The sequence below is a fragment of the Macaca thibetana genome, chromosome 2 (assembly GCF_024542745.1).
Source record: "Macaca thibetana thibetana isolate TM-01 chromosome 2, ASM2454274v1, whole genome shotgun sequence".
Taxonomy (NCBI): domain Eukaryota; kingdom Metazoa; phylum Chordata; class Mammalia; order Primates; family Cercopithecidae; genus Macaca; species Macaca thibetana.
In genome coordinates, this window is record NC_065579.1 from 50,892,353 (window position 1) to 50,909,921 (window position 17,569).

At 34.9% G+C, this 17,569-nt stretch overlaps 2 long non-coding RNA genes across 9 annotated transcripts in view; one reads left to right on the plus strand and one right to left on the minus strand.

The window, feature by feature from the left end:
- LOC126947494 (uncharacterized) overlaps positions 1-15,275 on the plus strand; it is a 123,002-nt gene extending 107,727 nt beyond the window's left edge. Inside the window, exon 5 of the long non-coding RNA XR_007723103.1 lies at positions 15,095-15,275. This is a non-coding gene — a long non-coding RNA (uncharacterized LOC126947494). The remainder of the gene's footprint in view (positions 1-15,094) is intronic.
- LOC126947492 (uncharacterized) overlaps positions 1-17,569 on the minus strand; it is a 200,526-nt gene that overhangs the window by 61,150 nt on the left and 121,807 nt on the right. The gene's annotated exons all lie outside the window — the stretch shown is intronic.

Genomic DNA, 17,569 nt, shown 5'->3' on the forward strand with positions numbered 1-17,569 from the left:
ATTTGCAAACTGGTTTTCTTGCACTCAGTAATGTGTCATGGACATTATTTCATGTTAACAAACAAAGATATATATTTTCAAAACTCTATAACATTTCACTACTTGTAGAGACCATAATATATTTAACCAATAACTGATCGTTGAACATTCAAATTGTTTTTTTCACACTTTAATAGACAAAGTAAGATCTGTATATATTTGATTTCTATTTTGCATACTTGTTACTATGGGTTTGAATATATTCCCTCCAAAATCAAGTGTTGCCAATGTGAAAGTATTAAGAGGTAGAGTCTGTAAGAGATGATTAGGTCATGAGGGTTGGTCCCTCATGAATGGGATTAAGACCCTTTTAAAGGATCTTTGCAGAGTGTTTGGTAGCTTGCCCTTCCATATTCCACTAGTGAGGATACAATGTTTCTTCCATCTGGAGAATGCAACTCTCACCAGTTGAACCTGCCAGCATCTTGATCTTACACTTCCCAGCCTCCAGAACTGTGAGAAATATTTTTTTTTTTTTAATAAACTACCCAGTTTGTGACAGTCTGTTATAACAGAACAAAACAGACTAAGACACATGTTTACACCCTTTGGGTAAACTTTTAGGAGTGGAATTATATGGCAAAAGACTATTAGATTTTAAATGTTGAAATTAATTTATTGGACAAGCATTTATTAAGAATTTGCAATGTTTCTCAGGCACTATTGTAGTCCTTTCGAATATGGCAATAATCAAAACAGAAAAGAATGGCAGCTTTTATGAAGCTAATGTACTGGTACAAATATAGTCGAGATGATTCAATCAACTTATATTTCCACCAACATTCTATCAAAGTATCCACTTCCTCTTATCTTCACTAACTTCACTGGATATTTCAAAACTTTTATGCTTTTGGCTAATCGATTATTTTTCTTATTTTAATTGTTTCAATAATTTGCACTATTTGATTACTGGAAAAGCTAGACATGTGATAAGCTTATTAGTCATTGTATTCCTACTTCTACATTGCATTTTTGTGCTGTTTGCTCTTTTTCCCCCCCCCATTTGGTTATTTTTTCCTTATTTGATTTACAAATTTTCAAATGAAAAGAAATATAAACTTCTTAGCAGAGAATAATTGTTCAGGCTGCCCAACAAATAAATACTCTTTCTAATACAAGAGAATTCCACGCTGCCTCCAACTCAGGAAGCCAAATAAGACATGCCATTTTCTCTCTCCAACCTAGTATAGCAAGTATATTGGAGTGAGATGTCCTTGGGATGGCCAATCAGATGCTTCTGCTGGGGATATTGAATCTGGAGGAGGTAATTCAATACAGAGATTCTTTTAGAGATAATTTGAGATCGCTGTGGTAAGGTAAAAAGCCCTAAAGCTTCCCCATGACCTCTTAGTGAAAATACGCCATTTTGGTAGAGTGCCTTCACTGTACTTGTTCCATCTTGCTTCTGATTAAACTTGCTTCTTAAGCCTTCCTGTTGGTTCTGTGAGCAACTCCCAAAACAACCTTTAGGCTAATGTTAACCACTAATTTTCTGTTGTTTTGTAACTAACAACATCATTAGAATAGCTGTTTCATAAATACATATTTCCAGCATAATTTTCTAATATTTTATAGTGTATTTGGCAAACACAATGTGTTAATTTGTACTTACTCAAGTATATCAATATTTTACTCTGTGTATTCTACCATTGATATGTGCTTAGAGGGCTTTTGAATATCAAAATTATAAAAATATCAATCTATTATATTTTCTAGTATTTATATTACATCGTTAATATATTTGGAATTTATGCTTATATAAGGCATAAGAGCTTTGTTTTCTTTATTTTGGTTCTCAAATATGTATCCAATTGCCTCTCACTTTTTTTTTCTTTTTTTTTTTTTCTGGTATAACCAGAACCTTGCTCAGTGATTTAAAAAGCTACTCTTGTCAGATATGTAATTCTTCTGCTAATTTGTAGAGACTTTGTTCTTTTTAATTGTTCTGTCTATTCTTAGATTCTCACTATAGTTTCAATCAATCTAGTTTAAATGACACTTTTATATTTGATAAGTTTAGTCCCCTTCACTGCACATTCTTTTCAGAATTTGACTGGGTATTTTTGTCCACTTATTTTTCAGGATCTATTTTATAAATTTTTCTATTAAAAACCCTTTGTAATTTTGATTGCTGTTATACAAAATACACAGCCTAATTGGGAAAAAATTATCAACAAAATATTTCTAGCCAAGACCATGTGATATTTCTCTATTTACTTACCATTTTTTATGATCACCAGTATTTTGGGTATTTTGTTTTTATGTATGCTTTGCATAGTTCTTGGTAAGTTTATATGCTTTGGATTATATCTTTATTTAATTGTATTTTAAAAGTGATTATTATTCATTTTCAAGGGAATTATTGTTTTTGTTTATTTTTGGCAGTTTATTGACTAATTTTAATTCTAGCAGTTTGGTTTTCTAGTATGTAATCATATAATACATAAATCATTATAATTTAATATCATTTAATTTCATCTCATTTTCTTGTGTGATAGGTGATGTCCAAGGTTTTATTTGTTATTTTTCTTTGTTATTTGTTATTTTTCTTAAGCTTGAGGTTTTTTTAGAGGAAAGTCACTACTAATTTTAAATATGATGTAGACTCATACAGTTAATAACATTAATTAAGAAATTGGTGGAAAGTCATTTACCATTGTGGGAATGGGGTAATTTTGTCTCTGTTTGCCTTTTCCCTATATCTGCTGAAACTTTTGCAACAGGGGTCCACCCAGCCTATAAAAGGGTGAAGAAAAGACTTCATGACTATTGGAAAGTCCACTCCAATTTCAGATGACTTTCCTGCACTGGATTAAGGCACCCATTTTGGCAACACATTTGATAGAACAAAAGGTTTGCCACACAAGGCTTTCAATTGGTGTTTCTCCCCTTTTCTGCTATTGGTCCACTGTTGTAAAAGGTAGTTTCAAATGATTATTTTACATTCCTCCACAGTCACACCAAATTCTATGAGATTTCGGAATGTCTTCTTTCGGAAAAATTACACCGAACATGTACATAACACTGTATATCAATTTCCCATTTTTCTTTAGAAGTTTTGTACAACGTTAACAAACAGTATGGAACTATTACCCAAACCATATTTTGGAAAACTGAGTCAGGGTATATGTTATTTTACCATAGGTGACACAACAAAACTGATAACTGCTGATTTTCAAGGCACATCTTGCAGAACATGCATTTTACAAAGGACATATAGAGATTGAGTCTCAGTAAGACTCAATCTGTCATTCATTCTGAGGCAAATTGCTCTCTAGTCATGAACCTGTGAAATCAAACTTATTATGTGCTTCTAAAATACAGTGATGGAACTACCATAAGATGGACATTCCCATTCCGAATGGGAGATAGGAAAGGAAAAAGGAAGGACAGGTCCCCAATCAAGTCCAAAATGTAACACGGCATACAACATTAAATATTAAGGCTTTGGAATAATCTTCTTTGGCTCAGTATTCTGCCCTCCAGATCTACTGGGCCAGAGATCTTGCCTTCTGGACACACTAGGACTGAGATTCTGCTCCTGAATCTTTGCCTGGCAAAGGTTGGCTCTAGGTGGTCCTGCTTTCATAAATTTGCTGGACACAGCCCATATTGTAGTCTCATGGGTTGGAGTGCTTGGGGCTCTCCACAGTGGAATTCACATGCCACACAGGTGGTTCCACCAGTCAAGGGTCACAAACGAGGCACTGCCCCAAGGCTCTGTTGGGCATTGCCTTGATGGAGGATCTCTGTTGCAGTTTTCTGCCTGGACCTTGTGGCTCTCCAAAGCATCCTTTGAAAGCATCCTAGGTGGAGGTAACTATGCCACCATAGCTTTGCTGGGCACAATGCACACTTTACTAGGGTTTGCCAGAGCTGCACCTGGGACAGCAAAACACAAAGCAATGGAGTAAGAACAGCAGAGTCCTTGATATGCACTATCATTGGGCAATGGCAGCTACTTCTTTGAAATTTTTCTCACCCCAGACCTTAGCACTCTAGGCCTCTGACTGTGGGAGCAGGCTAGATGATCCCTGAAATGTCTTGGGGATCATTCTTCGATTTTCTTTGACAATGGGTCTTGGCTGCTGTTTAGATGGCTAAATAAACTCCCTATCATCTTGGTGAATAGTGCCTGGCTCCAGTTGAGATGGTCCATCATACAATCCATAGTAATCTCTTATCATTTGGCCAAATCCTTGTTCTCTCACAAACAGCCTGTCTCATTTTTTTTTTTCCAATGCAGAAAGGCTGAGAATTTTCTAAATTTTTAAGGTTTGGTTCTGTTTTGACTAACAATTCTGTCTTTAAATAACTTCTCTCACCTCACTTTTAACTATATAGGCAGTCAAGAGGGACCAAGCTGCACCTTCAACACTTTGCTTAGATATTTACTCAGCCAAATACCCACTTGCATCACTCACAGGTTCTACTTTCCAAAAAAACACTAGAACATGAACATGACTCTTCCAAGTTCTTTGTCACTTTATAACAAGGATGTCCTCTCTTTCATTGTCCAATAACATTTTTCTCATTTCCATTTGAGAGCTTGTCAGAAAGGCCTTTACAAATCATACTTTTGCCAGCATTCTTCTGTTCATAACCACTTAGGTATTTTCTAAAAAGATTGAGGCTATCTCTATAACTGTACTGGTCTCCTTCTGAGCCCTCACCACAATCATTCCTTATGTTTTATTCATAACAATGTAGACTTTTTCTAGCATTCACCTCAACTATTCCAACCTCTGCCAATTACCCAGATCGTAAGCTGTGTCCACATCTTTAGATATTTGTTATAATAACACTCCCACTTCTCAGTACCAACTTTCTGTCTTAGTCCATTCAGGCTGCTACAACAAAATGTCATAAACTGTTTGGCCTATAAACAACAAAAAATTATTTCTAACAGTTCTGGAGGCTGGGAAATTCAAGACCAAGGCACCAGCAGATTTGGTGTCTGATGAGTGCCCACTTTCTGATTTATAAATGGCACCTTCTTCCTGTGTTCTCACAGTTGGAAGACGCAAGGGGTCTTACTCAGGCCTCTTTTATAAGGGCATTAATCCCATTCATGAAGATTACTAACAAGCAAAAGTGGTAGTCCAGTTTCTGGTCTCTGTTCACTCTCTCTCTACTATCCTGAAGCAGTTCAGCCACTCTAACAGCAGCTGTGAAGTGAAGTCAATGGCCCAATGTTGTTATGCATCATTTTCTACAAAGGTAGTTAACTTTGAGGGCTCTGGAGATAATGTGGCTGGCACAGATACACATCTGTGATTTTACTCGTTTGCCTCTTTTCTCTTCATCTTTACCATTAAGATTGACAGCAAATCTAAGGAAACTGATATACAGCAATGTGTGAAGGCAATGTATAGCAAAAAGTATTACTTGTTTGTATATTTGTTTTCCTTCCACAAGAGGAGTAGATCAAAAAATTAACAACTTCAAGGAAACAATGAGACATGGTCAGATTCTCTGTCTTCCAACTCTAGCACTAGAATGAGATCCTATTTACCTGGAGGAGCAGAAGGAGCTTCTGTCTTTTTTATGAGGTCTTCTAATCAAAGAATTTATTGAGATTTGAGGGAATTTCCCCCCACTAATTTCTCACAACAGTGTTCCGATGTCTTGAGAAGTTGAGTATCAGTTCCAAGAGTCATGTTAAACTTGGTATGACTAGAAAAAGCGTTTTGAAGTTTAACAGGAAATAGTTGCTACTATTCTCTATTGCATTCCTGATTGCTATTTTACTCCCCCAGTTCCTTATTTTTTATTCATTTTGGACAGATTCTAGGAGTGAGAAAAGGCAATATCTTTGGCTCCATCGTTTTGAAAAGTTTTTCTTTTATATATACTTGTTTTGTTCTTCATTTTGTTTATCTAACAAAGTTAGTTTCTAGGAACTAATCTGTGGCCAAGAAAACACATATTAGATGAGCTCTCTCTTCTCTTGGTAATGAGGAAAATATCTAGATATTTCATTGTAGATAATTGCAACTAAGAGCGATGAGGTAATTTGAATCCATAGTATTATAAGTTACAGGGTTTTTTTCTGTTTTTGTTCTTTTTTTTTTTCTTAGAGATAATGGACATTATACAAGGATGTAATCAGTCTTTTTATTGAAAATCAAATTTTGCTTCTCTACTTCTAAAGATTGTGTGGTAGGAGCTCTGGAAAATTGAGAATTATTTTCAATGAGGAAACCTGGTGAGGAAATTGTTCTGCTGTGAATGGCAACAAATTAAAACCACAAATTAACATGAATCCACAGGAAATATTGAATATCATTTTAACTTTGTCATTTAACCAGAGGTACTCCAAGTTATACTGCATTTACAACAGTAAAAACAGAACTATAACTACCACCATGTTCACTATGTTTTTAATACTGGAAACTTAAAAATTGAGAAATTTGCCTTAGTAATATTTCCTCATAAGATGAACTACTTGGGTCTTTACATAAACTCATTTTTTAAAATTGTTCATGTATTGAAATAAAACTTCACTTTTAAAGAAATAAAAGCAGAATATCAAATTTATGCACTGTTGTTTGAAATATTAACCTTTTACATTTTTGTAGTTGCCACATCCTATTTATCAAACACACACACACACACATACACACACACACTGCTATTATTTCACTATATGAATCGCCATTTATTTTTACAATAATTTATGTTAAAATTACTAAGACACATCTCCCATTTTTCTTAATGTATCTACAACTATGAACAAAAATATTCTGGCACAAAATTTCAATGTGTTTTGTAGCCATACATGCCATAACATAATATAGATTTTCTTCCAAACTAAGGCTTTTTGGTGGGTTGTTTTCTAACCTAAAAGCAAATGAGTGCCAGCATATTTAATGAAAATGCTACATAACAACATATCTTGGTCAGGCAGAGTGGCTCATGCCTATAATCCCAGCACATTGGGAGGCCAAGGCAGGAGGATCACTTGAGCCCAGGAGTTTAAGACCAGCCAGGGAAAAACAGTGAGATCCCATCTCTAAAAAAAAAAAAAACATTCAGCCAGATGTGGTGGTGCATGCCTGTAGCCTCAGCTACACAGGAGGCTGAAGTGGGAGGATTACTTGAGCCAGGAAGTTCAAGGCTACAATGAGCCATGATCATGCAACTGCACTCCAGCCTGGGCAGCAGAAAAAGAAGAAAAAAAAAAAAAAAGAAAGAAAAAGAAAATAGAAAAGAAAAAAACACAACATCTTATACAATGGCAAGACTCAAGAATGTATGTCAATGCAATGCATTTCTCCAAACTTGCTATGCTTTCACACTTCTAAATGTATTTATTAGCTATGTAATATAGCTAATATATAATATAGCTAATGGTTTGTTTTCACTATTACTTTGGTTTTCACTATGCATATGGCAAAGAAACAAAACTTTACGTCTACCCTTTTAGGGTCTCTGTCTGGCCCTGAAAATTAAACTAACTAAAATAGATTACCAAGAGAAAAGCATATAGATTTTTACCTGTACGTGGGAATCCCCACTGAAAAGTAAAGACCCGAAGAAACAGCAAAAACTAAATGCTTCTATGCTAGGTTGAACAAAGAGTACCAATTGTGAAAAAGTAACTGAAATGAACGAGGAGACTGAAGAAAGGTAAGAGTTATTTTAACAAGGTTTGTTTGTATAAATTTTTCTCAGCCTCAATCTCCCATCTCTGGTGACAAGACGGTACAGAGAGGTACCTCCTGGAACAGTAGACCATCTTTTACATGGTAGATTTCTCCTGTCTTTGGTGATAAGAGTGTTTCTTTTCTCCCGGGACATAAAGGGCAGAATGTTAGTATATGCTATTTTTCAAGTGCCTTTAGCTCAAAAAAATTCTTACGGCAAAGTGGCACATTTGGGGGTGACATATTCTGCCACCATTCTCATGTAACGAAATATTTTATAATTACTGTCTCCATCATTTGTTTTTACACTTCCATTATTGAAGTCAATTTTTTTTTTTTTTTTTTTTTTTTTTTTTTTTGAGATGGAGTCTTGCTCTGCCGCCCATGCTGGAGTGAAGTAGCATTATCTTGGCTCACTGCAACCTCTGCTTCTGGGTTCAAGCAATTCTCCTGCCTCACTCAGCCTCCTGAGCAGCTGGGACTACAGGCGCCTGCCACCATGCCCAACTAATTTTTTTATTTTTAGTAGAGACAGGGTTTCATCATGTTGGCCAGGCTGGTATCGAACTTCTGACCTTGTGATCTGCCCACCTCAGCCTCCCAAAGTGCTGGGATTACAGGTGTGAGCTACCACACCTGGCCCAAAGTTAATTGTTTAAATAAGAAGTCCTCTTTTAATATATGAGTTGGATAAAGGCAAGTTGTTAGTATTTCACAAGTCTAACATTTCTCATAAGGAAGCTGTATTAGTCCATTGTCACACTATGAAGAAATACCCAAGATTGGGTAATTTACAAAGGAAAGAGGTTTAATTGACTCACAATTCAGCATGGCTGGGGAGGCCTCAGGAAGCTTACAATCATGGCAGAAGGCAAAGGAGAAATAGGTACCTTCTTCATAGGACAGCTGGATGGAGTGAGTGCAAGCAGGGAAAATGCCAGACACTTATAAAACCATCAGATCTCCTGAGACTCACTCACTATCATAAGAACAGCATGGGAAAACTACCCGCAACCCCGATCCAATTACCTCCACCTGGTGCCACCCTTGACACATGGGGATAATGGGGATGACAATTCAAGATGAGATTTTGGGCAGGGACACAGCCAAACCATATTAAAAGCCATGTTAACACTTTTGATCTAGGTAGAAGCCTTCATTAAAATAAATGTATAACAACAGAAGTTTTCACAAAGCACAGTTAATGATTCTATAATTGGATTTCTTTTTTCTTTTTCTTTTTTTTGCTGTAGATATGAGCAAACAACATTAGTTCTTTATTTGTAAAACAAAATTGTTAACTTGGGAACCATATTTTACTCTTTAAAAATCCAGAATATCCAGCATAGTGTCAGACATATAGTAGGTACTCCTCAAAATTTAATAAACAAAATTTTAATAAATCTATAATAGAAATAGGAAGAACTGTTGTCTCCCGTATTAGAATATAGGCTTCTCAAGAACAATGGCCTTGATTTCTATTTTGTCTTGTCTATACATATTAAAGTGTTCACTTCCAATAAATAACTGGTAAAGTTCAAAGGAAATGATTTTCTAATTATATTTAGGTATATTTTAAATTATCTTTAAAAGCAAAAGTCAAATAGAAAAATCAAAGGTATACATAATCAAAAACTAAAATCCTGATACAATACAATTTAAATAGCTCAGAGAGTTCCGTAGACATTTCCAAAGTTTTGCATTCATTTGCTCATTAAGAAAATTACTTATTGAGTTGCTCTTATAAATTAAGAATTGAGACATGAATGACAAATTCCCTGAACTTAAATGGCTTACAACGTAGTGCAGGTAAATTAATAAAATATACTTTATACAAAAAAAAAAAAAAGCTAAATCTGTGATACATTGAGACCTTGGTGACAGTTGCCTAAGAGTCTGACTTGTTGGGGAGGTGGAAGTCAGAGAAGCCTTCAGAGAAGAGATGAATAATACATGAGTTAAGATTTACCAGCAAAACTGAGCTTCTGGGAACAGGAATCCTTCTTTTATTTACTTCTGATAATTATATCGAATACAATGTTGAGCACACAACATTGTGTGCTCTATAACACATATTTAGAAAGAAAATACAGATATAAGTCTATAGATATATTAGATAGCACAATAGAGAGATCTAAAATAAGAGCAACTTCAGTGAAAAGATGAAAAATGGCTTCCCTTGGGAAGCCATATGTATAGCATTGGACATAGAATAGGAAGACAGAAGAAAGAGCTTATGCCATTACAAAGGTGGGTGACAGAGCATGGCTTCTTTGAAAGGTACATGAAATTTAATCTTTTGAGAGTTCAAAGTATATATAGGAAGGAGTTGATGCCAAATACAGGTGAGAAACAGATGAAGAAGATCTTTAAAGACAGTGAATGGAAAGGAGAAAAGACTAGAATGAGGAAGACGGGAAACAAGGTACTACGATGGTCTAGACAATTGGTGATGTGTTTCTAAGTGAAGATGGTGGTGGCAAAGGGTCAGAAGAAAAGCAGTAAATTCTTCTGGGTAGGATCAACATGACCTAGTGATTGATTGGATGTAATAAATAGGGGAGAATAAGTCTCATATGATCCCCAGGTTTCTCATCAAAGCAACCAAGCGTGGTTACTAACTGAGATTGAGAGTGTGAGAGAAATGTCAGGTTTGAGAAGGATGGTGCTAAATTTATTTTAAATTTGTTAAACTTGAAGCAAGTTCCAGTTACAGAATTCCAACTATTCATTGGATATATAGATTTAAAGACAGAAATCTAACATGGAGATGAAAATTGGGTGTCACAGGAATTTATGTAGTCATTGACACCCTAGCGAAAGTTGAGCTTGATTAAAGTGAAAAAGAGACTAAAAATAAAAACAGGGCTGAAGAGAAATCCTGTGTAACATGAGCCTTTTATGGGCTACAGAAGATGAACTAATGAATCAAATTGAGAAGCAACAGCCAGAAAAATAGAAGGAAAAACTAGAGGTGTGATGTGATTGAATCCTCAGTAATAGTGTAAAAGAAAGATAGTAATGGCAATTACCACGGGAAGTAGGGAAAGATGAAGACGGTGGGCTGTGTGGCAAGTAGGACGTTATAGTTAACCATAATCTCAACTTCTGTGAAAAAAGGAGAAATGGCTACATTTTTGGGCACTAAAGATTAAACAGAAACTGAAGAAGGAAACAGACAGTAAATAGTGACCTTTTTTTTCTATAAACTTAACAGTAAAGGAAGAGTTAAATCCTGGGCAAATTATTCAATACAATGCTGGTACAACACTGACGATAATTTTCTCCTTGCCAAAAAAATAAAAGGCATAATTTCATGGATACACAGCTGTAAGTGTGTTGTAGGCCATTATTTGTGGTACATTTATAAAAATTATGTAAAACATATGTAGATCAACCAGTAGACTAACCAAATGAAAGTTTACATTTTAAAGTTATATAATACATAATATACAATGCAAAGTTAGATCAATAATATAAAACTGCATCTCCTAGTCTAAAGCTCTCACACAATACATTTATTTCTCATTGATTTCATGCCTTAGAGTAAAGGAGTAAAAAAACAGTCACCATTACTATTAAAGCAAAATAGAAATACAGGTCTAATATATTACCTTTAGTATATTAGATATTAGATATTTAGGAAGGTTCAAATAAGGAATTTTGAGAATTCGAGACAAATCTGGATTTTTCACTTTTTTTTTTTTTTTTTGAGACGGAGTCTCGCTCTGTCGCCCAGGCTGGAGTGTAGTGGCGCGATCTCGGCTCAGTACAAGCTCCGCCTCCCGGGTTCACGTCGTTCTCCTGCCTCAGCCTCCCGAGTAGCTGGGACTACAGGCGCCCGCCACCACGCCTGGCTAATTTTTTATATTTTTGGTAGAGACGGGGTTTCACCGTGTTAGCCAGGATGGTCTGGATCTCCTGACCTCGTGATCCACACGCCTCGGCCTCCCAAAGTGCTGGGATTACAGGCACGAGCCACTGCGCCCCGCCTTTTCCTCTTTTGTTAACTTAAGTTTTCCAAACATGTCACTGGGGTGGGTGGCTTCACTTAAGATTTTTACATTGAGGATAATGTTATACAATTAAAACTAAATATTTAAATTATATGTTAATATTCACTTACTTGGATGTTGACGGGCTAAGGGATTTCCATTTACAAAAAAAAAGCAACCCTTACATTTGTTAAACTGCGTGGAAAATATGATTTTGCCAATCTTAGAACCCATCTGACCTTTTTGAACTGGCTTTAAATCTTTGGGGAATTTCATTTGTTTATCCTCAGAATAATATGACTTCCTGTGTTAAGAAGAGAGCTTCTAAACAGCCAAAAGGCTTCTTGGATATCAGGTAGTTAGTTTCATAAGCAATTTTTCAGAAACCATCCATGAATTAATTATAAACACATGAATTTTATTTTCTCCAATGGACAAACTGTTTTTTGTATTGTTTTAATAGAAAATATTGGCAAAATACAGTTCAAATTTTGCTATACATAACAATCTGAATTAAAGTTGTAGAAAGAGAACATATGTATCTTCTCTCTACTTGAAAACAGAATGTAATTTGTACTGAATACTTGGGGTGTGCTGTAACTTCTATCACATAATTAGGACTACCCAGTGTTCTTATAGTACCAAATATATAGTGAATTCTCTAGGCCTGTGACATTTGAGGATTTAACTCTGAGTTTTTGCTTTCTTTTCACTAACCTGAATGATCAATGATATGCTGTAATTATTAGTTTTTCTGAGATACAAACACAAGTCAAGAAACAAATTCCTTGTATCTACATTTCAATGTAACTTTGTGGTTTTTCTACCCATCTTGTGTTAGTAGCATTCATTTATTGACATTCATTAACATTTGTCTTTTGACAAAAATGTCCACAAGAAAAGACAGAAGTGTCAGTTAAAAAAAAGTAAAGAAAAGAAATAATTAAATTGTTTATGAGAATTGATTGCCTCTGGAAAAGCTCATTTATTAGATTCTATGCAAAATATATATAAGGTGGATGGAGGGCTTAATATTGTAGGTTGAGTGGGCTCTGGAAACATGAGTGCCTGAGCTCAAACCCTGGAAAGGCCTCTTACTAGTTAGCTCATTTCAGACATGTTACTTATGATCTGTGGTCCCAGTTTTCTCATTTGTAAGATGTGTATAATAATAATACCTACCTAAGAGAATAGGTATGCATAAAGCACTTAAAGCAGTGCATGGCACTTAGGGCTCAATTATGTTGGTTATTATTACAGTAAGCATATCTCCATCGCTATCATAACTGCCTTTTGTTATCTAACTATTTATGTTATGTTTTTCCTCCTTCTCCCCAGAATTTAGTCAATTCAGTAAGACGTAATAACCAAAAGCTGATAACTATCCTGTTAGGTCAAGGACATTATAGAGAAAAATATGCTTTTAAAAGTTTCAAGTATAGTTCTGACTACTTATTTCCCACAAATATTTTTTACTATGTATGGTAATATTTATTTTGGAAATTCATTATGGAATTATATATGCAAATATGCTTTAAGTAAATCTGACAGTAAGTTTGTGTGAATGTAATATGACATGATATGATATTGAACCTGAGAAGAGCTATAAACAAATCTTCAAGTTCCACAAAAGAAGAGTTACTCAAAATGATACAGTCTGAATTAAGCAATTTGAATTCTTTTGAAAATGGCATTTAACTAGCAGACAGAAAGACAAGAAAGCTGAATCAACTTAGAAATTTCCTGTATTTTGCAGCAATGATGTTGTGATCCTTCAAGTAAAGGGAGATCAGTTTGATGCCATTTTGAGCTCACTGTGCATTGGAGCATAAAAGGAAGAGGTGGGTGGGAGCAAAGTTGAGCTAGAAGTCAACTGGAATGAGACACAGCAGGAGACGAATGGAGCAGTCAGACAGATGGGTGGATGAAAAGACTGGAGCACACAGGAAGGTGTTCAGTGATGACTCAGCTAAGAAGGTGGAAAAGGTTATGATACGACCCAATTACCACAAATAACCAAAAAAAATAATAATAACTATAAGGATAGGATGCAAAGAAAAGATTAAAGCCTCATTTGAAATGTTTTCTGGAATTCCTTTTGCAGTTCTGCTCGGATTAAGTTATGTAACTATAATGAACTCAATTTATCTGACAACTATTACATTTTCTTATTTTATTATACATTCAGTACCCTAAATATGTAACTGTTATTCCAAGGTACTTATGACTCCGTGTTTGAGACTTAACTTCTGTTTTGTTTTAAGATTTTGTAATAAAAAGAGAATGCAAATTGATGAAAACATAGTCCTAAAAAATAATAATTATATCACTAAACCTCCCTATGCAGTTCATGTATTTATTGTTGCACTTATAATTTATTACATTTTTGTTAGTGTGTTTCCCATATTAGACAATGAGATCTCTTGAGAGAAAATATATTTTATTATTTGGAATATATAGCACAGGACCTAGCATGGAGCAGCATTCAAAATACTGCATAGAAGGAAAAAGGAAGAAAGAAGGGAAGGAAAGGGAAGCAAGGAAATAAAGGAAATCATGTACGTATAAACAAGAGAAAAAAACGGTGCTATCACAACTTGCTTCTGCATTCTATCTTAAGCAATAATTTTGTGGGATAGGGTTACATTGGATTTAGTGTTCCATGAGGGGCCAAATAAGAAAAATAGCATCTTGCATATATATATCACTTTATAATTTATTCTTTCATAGTCATTATTTGTTTGATCTTCAGAGTAACTTCATGAGACAGATTTTTTTTTCTGCCGCCTTTTACAAAAGAAGAACCTGAGACCCAGAGAATTTAAATGACTTTCGCAAGTGTACTTAGATAATAAATAGCAGCGTGTGAATCAAACTAAACATTTTTAAGTCCATAAATTTCTTAGGAACATAGTTTAAGTTAAATTTTGTTAAATCAATTGCACACAGTAGCATGCATTCCTCAAGAAGAGGCTCAAAGTTTGTTTTGTATATACCAAGGAACAACAACAACGATAACAACAATAATACAGCTAACATATGTTGACTGCTTCCTACTTGGAGACACTGTTCTAAGAGTTGATGTGTGTTCATTTATTTAATCTTTATAACAACCCTATTTTTAAAAGTACTATCATTATACTTATTTTATATATGAGAAAAATGAGGGGTTGAAAACTGAAGTAACTTATCCAAATTCACACAGTAATGGTAAAGCTAAGATCTAGCCATTATTCTAATAAAATATCTCTGTCCTTATTACAGTATAAAGTATGCACTTAAAATATGAGAAATTGTAGTTAACTCATAATGTCATTCTGGAAACTTTATACCAGTCTCTGAAGCCAATTAGTTGTATTTTTTGGCAAAGTACTAACCCTGTTTTTATCTGCTTCTTTCCCATGAAATAAGGCTATATATGTAGTGATGCCCATGCTACCCCTGATATCTAAAAATCTAAGATGAAAACGTGCACACAGTCTTGGCAGCATTGGGGTAATAGACTATGAAAGAAGAAAGCAGATTGGAAAAGTCAGTATATCAATTAAGAAAATAATCACTCAAGGAGAGGAATAAACAGCAAAGCAATCTACATATTTACTTATAGATAAAATTGTTTCAGTGCTGATTATTCATCCTTATATAACTGTCTACAGTCATTTAGGGTTGTCTTAGTCCATTTTGTGTTGCCACTGCAGAATACCTAAAACTGGGAAATTTATAAAGAAAAGAGATTATTTAATTTACAGGTTCCACAGGATGCAAAGTTCAAGATACATGACACCAGCATCTGCTTGGTTTCTGTTGAGGACTTTCATGCTTATATCACAACATGGCAGAAGGTTAAAGGGGGAGTAGACATGTGTAAATAGGCAAAACCGAGGGGCATCTTGGCTTTATAACAATCCACTCTTGGAGGACTAATTCATTCTTGAGAGACCTATTCTGGTCTTGCCAGAGAAAAAATTCACTCACTGACTACTGTGAGAATAGCACCAAACCATCCGTGAGAGTGAAGCCGCATGACTCAAACACCTCCTATTAGGCTCTACAGCTTACAGATTATACCTCCTAACATTGCCACAGCGGGAAACAAATTTCAACATGAGATTTGGTGGGGACAGACCATATCTAAACAAAAAGTAAACAAAGATAAACCACTTTTGAGAACATACTTGTGATCCTTTATTTCGACCCAGAATGATGCCAGAATTTTGGAGATGGGGCTCAAAGCAAATCAGTAAGTTACAATTCTCAAGTTTCACAGGGAAGTGGGAGTGAGAGACACATCATGGAGGCCCAAGCGACTCTCAGATACACTGGGGGAATTGTCTTCATTGAATTCCAACACCATGCAGACTCATTTAACCGTAGTTCTTCCAAAGCTGCTTTTCTGCTTTGCTTTTGGATTACTACATTATCTAGATTTTCATCTACCCTTTCAATTCCTATGCTTCTTGTGTTGATTTCTCTTTTCTGACTTCTCAGATTTTTAATCTCATGTTTAAACATGAGAATTCTCTGAGGTCTATTTCTTGACCCTTTGTCCTCTTTTTAACTATCCCTTGGGACACTTGCACAATCTAAATGACTAACTAGAATTTATGAGATTATGAGCCAGATCTCTTCCTGCTTATGAGCCCATTTCAATTAGATGTCTCAGCATCATTGTAAGTTAAAATGCATAAAATCCAAAACAATAATTTTTTCTCAAACCAACGTTATATCTGAAATGGTTATTTGATTTATCTTCAATGACTTTAGCTTCTTTTTCTTCTTTCCACAAGCTAGAGCTTTAATTTCTTTTAAGAATAAACTTAACAGATGAAATGATAAAGACATAATTTTTATGTTGTGTTACACTCTTGATCTAAATATTTCCAAATCTTTTGAATGAAGAACTTTGAAGAAAAACCTGATCTTACTTTATCCAAAAATTCTTTTAAAAATAAGGGTTTAAAAATTGCTTAAAAAAAAAAAAAAAAGAGTAATTGGAAAAGCAATTTGTACTTTCTGTCTTGAGTTAATCTCTATTTTCTCTATATCCATGTTGACAGTAAAATATAATCATGAAGAATACATGTTTTATTGATCAAAAACCACTTTTGGAAGATACTGAAATTACAATTCTATTGCGCTCTCTCTCTCTCTGTCTCTCTGTCTCTCTCTCTCTCTCTCTCTCTCTCTGGCTAGCTTATCCCAACTGCTGTGTCACATGTTTTCGAAGTTACTATGATTATTTAACAATGTTGCAGCTAAAATGATGGACATAAAATCAACACTATAAAATATAGTCCCAGCTACTCAGGAGGCTGAGGTGAGAGGTTCACTTGTGCCCAGGAGAACGTGGCTGCAGTGAGACATGATAGTGCCGCTCCACTCCAGCCTGGGTTACAGAGTGAGACCCTATCTCAATCAATCAATAAAATAGTTTGAATAGTGTTTATTTTCTCAATTCTTGTTAAATAGCTGACATCAGATTGAACTCTGAAACCCAAAACTCCTGGAGTAGTGAACGCACTCTCCTTGATGGGAATCAGATATTAGTTCTTGATACTCCACAAGCAATCTGGATGACTTAAAAAGAAAAAAAAAAAAAACACCTAAATTCAATGAGTTTCAGTGTTCTTCCCTGAAAATTGGAGTTAGGGCCAAACGACTCATATCCTTACTAATTCTAATTATTAATTCTAATTATAGGATGTTCTGCTTCTTCAACTTGTTCTCAGACCTTATTCTCTGTTCTCTCACTCAAACAGAACAGAGTACCCATAAAATAGTTAAAAGTTGATTTGAAAGCATTTTTAAAAGCTTCACATTGGAATTACAAATATAAAGGTATTTGGTGTCCCTCCAGAAGAGAATTTAGAAAGATCACGTAAAATA